This window comes from Helianthus annuus, chromosome 4 (genome assembly GCF_002127325.2).
Source record: "Helianthus annuus cultivar XRQ/B chromosome 4, HanXRQr2.0-SUNRISE, whole genome shotgun sequence".
NCBI classification, from domain to species: Eukaryota; Viridiplantae; Streptophyta; class Magnoliopsida; order Asterales; family Asteraceae; genus Helianthus; species Helianthus annuus.
The window spans coordinates 15944906-15953458 of NC_035436.2; the positions used below are offsets into that span (position 1 = coordinate 15944906).

General features: G+C 40.2%; 1 pseudogene; it reads right to left on the reverse strand.

Annotated features, from left to right (window-relative positions):
- The window catches only part of LOC110905188, a 52550-nt pseudogene extending 44361 nt beyond the window's left edge, over positions 1 to 8189 (reverse strand).
- Positions 8190 to 8553: the final 364 nt, after the last annotated feature.

The following is an 8553-nucleotide window of genomic DNA, read 5'->3' on the forward strand; positions in this document are numbered from 1 at the left end:
AAAAGGCATTTTTGTGTAACAGAAAATGCCTACATCGGTGTGAAACGCCGTTTTTTCTTCATCTTCTTTGGACATCTTGATCTGGTGGTACCCTTTATACGCGTCCAGGAAACACTTAAATCTGTAGGGTACCAGGGAATCGACCTTTAAGTCAATCTCGGGCAGCGGGTATGCGTCTTTGGGGCACGCCTTATTTAAATCTTTGAAATCAATGCACATTCGCCACGTTCCATCTGGCTTTTTTACCATTACCGGGTTAGATACCCATGTATGGTATTGTGTTTCCCTGAGGATTCCAGCTTCCACTAATTTTCGTACCTCCTTGACAACTGCTGCCCATCGGTCCGGGGCCATGCTACGTTTACCTTGTGCGACCAGTTTGACGCCTGGGAGCGTTGCAAGTTTGTGTTCTGCTTTATCGCAGGGGACTCCTGTCATGTCAGAATGTTCAAATGCAAAGATGTCAACATTTCTTTGTAACAATTGCTTCAGGTCGTTTCTAATTTCTGGAGATAGGGTGTCCCTGATTGTGACCATCTGGTCCGGATGGCGTCTGCTTAGTACCCATCTTTCTGGGCCCGTAGCTCCGTTGGGCCCTTGGCGGCACCTTTTGGTACTCAGTACCTCTCCAATCTTGTCACGAAACACAGTTGCAATACCCCGCGGTGTAGGAAACTTCATGAATCCTCGTGCCGTGGAGACTATAGCATCTAATTTTCCCAGGGTGAATCTTCCGATGATCACATTGTGATATGACTCAGCGCGGACCACAAGGAAGGTCAGGAGTATGGTTCTTTCTTTAGGTGATTGCCCAAAAGTTACTGGGAAGGTGATCTGACCAATAGGGTCGACCTTTTCCCCTATGAACCCTTTGATGGCGGCGTGTACTGATTCCAGCAGCTTTTTATCCTCTGGTTGCATTCTGTTGAAACAATGCTCATAGATAATGTCTTCTGAGCTCCCGGTGTCAACCAGGATTCGCCTCATGCGGTAGTCTCCTACTGCAGCGGATATGATCAGGGCATCTGTAGTAAGGTGCAAGTCCTCCATACGAGGTTCTACGGTCATTGTTGCCAACATCCAGGGTTCGAGCGTGGAGAAACTCCGTTTTTCCCCCTTCCCATATCCGCGTGTACCATATTCAATTCACGCGGCCTCTTGCCTGCCGCCTTATCACTTTCTTCCTTTATGACAGGTGGGCCCTGCTTGATATCTCTTACTAGGTGTGCCAATTTACCCGCCTTTACAAAATATTCGATCTGTTTTTAAAGCTGAAAACAATCGTTGGTGTCATGACCGCTCCCTTTGTGGTATTCACAGTACTTACTCGTATCTTTGTTGGGATTATCTTTCAGTGGTTTCGGTGGATTAAACCTGAGGTTTTCTGAGGCTAAAATTTCAGCCGGTGTCTTGCTCAAGTTGAGGTATTCAGATCGAGGCTTCGATGGCTCATTTCTCGAATAGGAGTTTCGGTGTCTATCGTACCGCGCGTCTTTGTCGTTTCTCTGGTAACGGTCTCCCCTACTTTTGCCTTTAGATCCCCGGTGATCCTTTTCCTCTTGATTTTTTAGGGCTTCTTTTTTCCTATTGGCTGCATGGCTAGCTGCCACTGCCTGCTCTTGTATGACGTATACTTTGGCTATTTGAAGTATTTCATCGATTGTTGGGGGTACGCCATCCCTTCCATGTAGCGTCCTCAGTAACTCGTCATCATTTACACCCTGAAGGAAAGCTCCACATGCCACATCATTTGTCACGCCCGGGATCGCCAGGCTTTCCTTGTTAAACCTGATGATAAAGTTTTCTACCGTCTCATTGTCTCACCGACGGATGTGGAGGAGCTCGTTTCTATCTTTCGTGTGTCTGCGCTGTTGGCTAAACTGTAGGATAAATTTGGATTCTAAATCTTCGAAGCTGTCTATTTCACCTGTGGGCAGGCTATCCCACCATACTCGGGCCGCGCCTACTAGCGTTTGTACGAACATTTTGCACCATAAGGGCATGGACCAACAGGCTACCTCGCCGGCACTTTTGAATAAGTTGAGATGGTCATCCGGGTCGGCGAGGCCATCATATTTGCCAACCGTTTGGGGCATCTTGGGTTTTTCCTTGATAGGGGCCTCGGCGATTCTTCGGGTGAATTTAGACCGGAAAGTCGCGTCTACCGGCTTGTACGGCCTGGTGAGTTCGTCTTCTTCCACATTTATCGGCTGTAACGGTGGGGTGTCCATACCCGGGGCAGTACCCACCATAGGATTGGAATTTCCTATTAGAGACGCCCGAGGCCTGACCGTGTTTCCCCTGTCGTACACAGGTTCAGCGGTAGGCGGAGTCTGGATGTAAACCGGCTGTGGTGTTGGGAGATTCCACCAAGGCGGCATGTAAGCCGCGTATGGCGATTGAGTGCTACCTGCGCGGTTCCCTGGAGCGGGTACGCCGAACCCCCGTATGACGGTAAATATCCATAAGGGGGTGCATAACAATATCCAGGGAAGTATACTTGGTTCCCCGGTGTGACGGGAGCGTTCATAATTCCGGCCGGCATGATGACCGGCTGATGAGGCGGTGTTGACAATGCCGCTGTAAGCGCCGCTGAGTATAGCGGTGGCATCGAGTTGGTAGTCAGGGGTTGATAGTATTGAGGCATGCTAGTTTGTGGTACGACGGTGCTGGGGCTTGCCGATGTGATAACAGGGACGGAGGAGAGACGTAAAGCCTGTGCATTAGTAGTTGTCACTGGGGTGAACATATTACCGCTAGTTCCCCCTAACTCCCTCGATTGTAGTTGTGAGGGCATGTAAAGAAACGGATTCGTCACCACAGTCTGGGAAGGAACGGTGGTGATGCTGTCAAAACCTGGCGGCGGTCCTTCTGCCTCGAACTCTGGGTCCAGCGACCTTGTAACGGCTGGGGGAGACTGCGTGGTAGCAGCGAGGCTTGTCCCCAACGTCAGGTTATTGTTTGTCATCGTTTGATTTGCTACGTTCTGATCAATTGCCATGAGGTTCTGTCACTGAATAGGTCCCACGGATGGCGCCAATGAAGAAACACTGACCTGCGGTGATTACGGGCTAGGACTTCAATGATTACTGACCCGAACGATTGGCTGCAAAACAGAAACACCGTTAGGACTCTTTACAGGAATAGGGTTATTCCTGTAACCACCCTCCGGCGTGAGAATAAGTCTCGGTTTGTGGGAGTAAAAGGAGATTGAGAGGAGAAAGTTATATGAGAGCAAGATGATCATACCTTATACGTTTACCTCTATTTATAGGTTTTCCATTAGGGTTTCCTCTAACCTAGGATATATTCCGATAAGTTAGGGATTTGCATGATCTTCCCAAAAAGTTGGAGATTTGGTTGTGTAACTTCCGTGCGGAGATGGGAAGTTCTAGAATAATCATTTATATTCATATTAAAATAATAGGTTGTAACCGGGTCGGGTTGACCGATGCGGGTCATACCTCATCAGGTACTACGTTTTGAAGGATGTCACTTTATGTTTTCAACACGATAACGGTTGTTTGAGTATGAATAGACAATGTTTTTTGTTTTTAATTTTCACATGTGTTTGATTTGAAATCCTATGGTTTTTATTGGCTGTTTACCATGTTATAATCACCTTTCATATTGTTGATGTTTGCCTTATATATATTTTTAATGTATAATGTATAGATTCATCCCATATACAACTGTAATGTACTATGTTTTTAGTTATTTTCTACTTGGTATTACGTTATAAAGGATGTCACCTTTGTTAACAGTTGTTTGATTATGAATAGACAAGTTTTTTTTTCCTGTTTACCATGTTATAACTAGATGTTATTGCTTTCACTGCAACATTATTTGCATTTAATTTCAAAGTGAGTCAGACTTGGGGAAGCCACTCACCTGGCTTAAACCTCTTGAGTTACTTCTAATTTACCCCGGGAAGCAGTTAACATTAAATCCCATTGGTAGAACTTAGAAGGTGATGAGTATCTGTTATAATATCCTAACTAGCGGTAATTTTGAATTTTGTTTGTTGCTTACAAAATAGTGTGGAGGCTATTCCTGAGGTATTAAAGACGTTTAATGTAAAGATCAGAAAGTATTGTGATATAACTGCTGTTTTGCGCATATGCTGGACTGGAACAAGCATTGTTTTGAAGGTAATTTATGTCTAAATCTTATATCCGTGTAACTCCTATAATGAAATTATTGTTGAAATTGGTAATGTGCTCCATTTTGCTAATGGGCTCCTTTTTGAAGGGTGATACACATCAGGCGCCTAAAAGTACAACACAAAAGACAGTGCGCCAACATATCTAAAAGTTATTATGTTTTGGTGAAATGATATGTGTTATTACATCCAAACATAAGCACAATTTACTGCCAATACAAGGTAATGATTTTATTCGAATTCCTATTATTATTTATAATATAAAGTATTGTATATCCAAACTTTAAAACCATATTCTAAAAATGATATAAATAGGATTAGAAAATTGTGCTTATGTTTTGATTAAACAGTGTCTTTAGACAAAGACCTCTTGGATAGATATTCTATAGTACTTTAATTTTATAAATTTTTATTTATAACAGAAAAAGTTAAAAGTATTATATAATTCTATATATTAATATATGGAAAGCGGTATTTAAGGATGTGATTTAAAGAATTCAATCAATTCTAATCACTACCCTAAATAATTCAATTATGTCATATCAAACAAATAAACTAAAATTCTAAGTTATCACGGTATTTTGGTCAATGATTTTAAATGAATTTGGAAAGGTATTAGTAATTTATATAAATCACTTCCTTAAATATGCAAATCATTTCATTTTTTGTTAACGTTACCACCATTACATCATTTAGTTACATTATTTCCAAAATTATATAATAACTTCATGCATTATATATACTTTATGTTGTATGTCATTCAAACATATCGTTTTCCAATGTCAACATCACAAAAGACATACGTAGGTTTTTCAAATGTCATCGAACTTTATTCGTGTTTTTTGATTATACAATGCATTTTTTACTTACCTTCGATATGTGTTGTTTTTAATTTTTGTCGTTGATCATACTAATTGTTTTGTTTGACACCATTTAGAAATGGAACAACAACCAATCACACTGCTAAATCATTTGGATTTGAACCAAGATAACTCCACTATTAAGGTTCGCATTGTCCGATTATGGTCAAGACCATCGTTCAACAATCCAAGACAGGTCTACTGCTATGACATGATCATTATGGACCAATCTGTAGGTTTTCCAAACATAAATTCTATTTAAATACCACTGGATCTTCTAATTAAGGACACCTCTGATCCCATTTCATCTTTAATTGATTTCGTGTACCCTTCAATTTTAGATAACTACAACAACCATAACTACTTTAGCGAGAGGGCTATACTTGCGCCTAAGAACGAGGTTGTGCATGAGATAAATGACAGGTTGTTAGCGTTATTCCCAGGCGAAGAAAGAGAGTATCTAAGCTCCGATAGTCTTTGTCAGACTGAGAATCCTAATTCAACACAGCTAAAACTATACTCACCAGATGTGTTGAATGGTCTTAAAGTATCAGGTTTGCCTAATCACAGGTTAGTACTCAAAGTTGGTGTGCCAGTAATGCTATTACGTAACATTGACCAACAAAATGGTTTATGCAACGGTACGAGGTTACAGATAAAAAGATTATACAACCATGTCATAGAAGCAGAAATCATATCTGGAGGAAATATCGGCACTCGCACCTACATACCGAGACTTAATTTGATACCTTCAAACAAAAAGATTCCTTTTGCGTTTCAAAGGAGGCAATTTCTGATAGCTGTGTGTTTTGCGATGACTATCAAGGGCAGTCGCTATCAAGGGTTGGTCTGTACTTGAGACGACCTGTTTTTACGCATGGTCAGTTGTATGTGGCTTTATCAAGGGTAAAATCCAGAGACGGAGTCAAATTGCTTATATTAGACAAGGACGGCAAACCTACCGATAAAACATCAAATGTCGTTTATAAGCAAGTGTTTAACAAATTGTGAACTTTGTCTTCTTTGTTTGTTTTCAATTACGTGTAATGTTGATAAAGATGTTCGTAGTTCAACGTTTATTTAATTAAGATGTTTACTTAGATGGTGTTGAATAATATTAATTATTGTTGGTCCACCCGTGTAACACACGGGTACTTAGACTAGTTATATATATATATAGATTAACATGTAAAAATTAGGGATTGTAATCCATGATCATCACACTGCTTTAAGCTGATAACCAGCAGAATACAACTGCTAACAAGAACATATTGCTAATGTTTCCACAAAGAAATTAGTGTAAGCTATTCAATAGAAAAACGAGTTTTTTTTGGAGGAGCAAAACAAACTTTAGTTGAACAGCTCTGAGGCTCTACGTCTTTCTGGCTTGTCAGGGAACACCTACATCAAACAATAAGTTCGAAACGCGTATACCATCAGGTTGACGATGAGGTGGCAATTTTGACCCTTTTACTTGTAAATGGGTTGATTTGGGTCATGTGTTATCTCAAATTTGGGACAAAAACGATAGATACCTCAAATGAAAAAAATGAAATGAAAATAAAAATGAGTTACAATGCGAGCTCGTGTTTCCCGAACTTCTTGTAGCTTCCTTACAACAGCCAATGCAAGTTGCACATTGGCATCGGTAAACTCATCTGAAGACCAGGGGCAGAGCTATGTAGAGGAGTACGGGTTCCTAGGAACCCATTCGGTTTCGAAATATTAGTAGAAACGTATATAGAAATAATAAAGTGAACCCATAAATATATTACGAGGGGAACCCATAACAAAAATCTAGTGTGGCGCGCTGGTTTGGTAGCTGTTTTATATACAACTGAACACAGGTTCGAATCTTGGTCATGATGCATTTTTTGGAACATCTGTTACAATTTTATAACCCTGCAGCCCACTCGAGCTCAAAGCTTACTTAATGCTTAATGCTATTCAATTAGCAAGGATAAGCACCAATCTATTATCCATTTGAAAAACCAATCTGTTTTTTCTTTAAACTTGAATTTTTGGTTAATGCTAATGGAAATTCGATATGAAATTGGGTCTTTATTATGATTCGTGACCCGACCCGGCCCGAATGTCATATAAGGGAAGCTTTATACTTAGAAAAAAGCTTCATTTTACGAAAACAGCAAGAAAGGATGAAGTCTATGAAGATACCTTATATGAAGAAATGCTGGTAGGTAATGGCCTGTTGATGTCAACAATTTAAAATGTAAGCAAACTGAAAATAACAAATGTAAGCAGAAGTTTTGTCAAAGTTATGAGTTATGGCAATTGAATAGGTGTCAATGAGACGATGTATATACTCCAGTTAGGGGTGTTCAAAAAAATCGTGGCTCGCAGCTCGCTCGAAACTCGCTCGAAAAAAGCTCGAAGAAAGCTCGGCTCGAAACTGGCTCGGTTGTAAACGAGCCAGCTCGGCTCGGCTCGATTTGTAAACAAGCCGAGCTCGAGCTTGGCCTGGCTCGGCTCGTGAGCTGGCTCGTTAAGGTTTACATCCTTGTCCCACATCGCTTAGAAAACTAAAACTAAGGGAGTTTCTCCCCTATAAAAGAAGGTAAAGACAATGTACAAAATGAATTAACTATTTATACTTGCATAGTTAGCCATATGGTTAAATTAAATGGCAATTATAGTCCTTAATCTATGAAGAAATTCATTTGAAGGGCTTTTTAAGTAGTAAATTTTGCGATTCTTTGTTAGTTCGAGCTAGATCGAGCCGAGCCGAGCTAGCTCGAATTCGAATCGAGTCGAGCTCGAGCCTCAAATCTCAGCTCGATTTGAAATTTGAGCTCGAGCCGAGCCAGCTCGAATCGAGTTCGAGCCGAGCTCGAGCTGGGTCTAGCTCGGCTCGACTCGGCTCGTTTACAGCCCTAACTCCAGTAGATAAATAAAGACTGACAAGCTTCTTGATTTTACGGGGTTCTAACGTAGTAAAATATATAATAATTATAATTGTAAGAAAATGAATTTGGAAACCTAACGTAAATCTTTTAAGAAATTAATGGGTATACTCGATACCCGCGGGTATACCTGATACCCGACAGGTAATTACCCGATAAATACCAGACGGGTATTGGGTTGAGTATGTGACACGATTTTACAAGCGGGTATAGATATGAGATTACCAATACCTGATCCTTTGTCATCCCTAATAACGATTTAGAGATTAAACTACTATTTATTTATTTATTTATTTTCTGTGTAAATAAATATATGAATAATCACAGTTAGTTATATTTTAATTTTTAGTTGAGTAAAATGCTAAAATGATCTATGTAGTTTGGGCAGTTTTACCAGTATAATCCAAAAGTTTTATTTAGTGTCAATAGGTTTAAAAGATTTTACCATTGTTATTGTGATTTAACCCCGTCTATTTTTTTCCATTAAATGAGGGGAAAATGTGTATTTTTGAGTTTATTAAAAATATAAAATGTTAAATATTAAAATAAAACTAATAACCTTGCCCTACCCCACCCCACCCCACCCCAACCCCTCTCTCTCTCACTAACC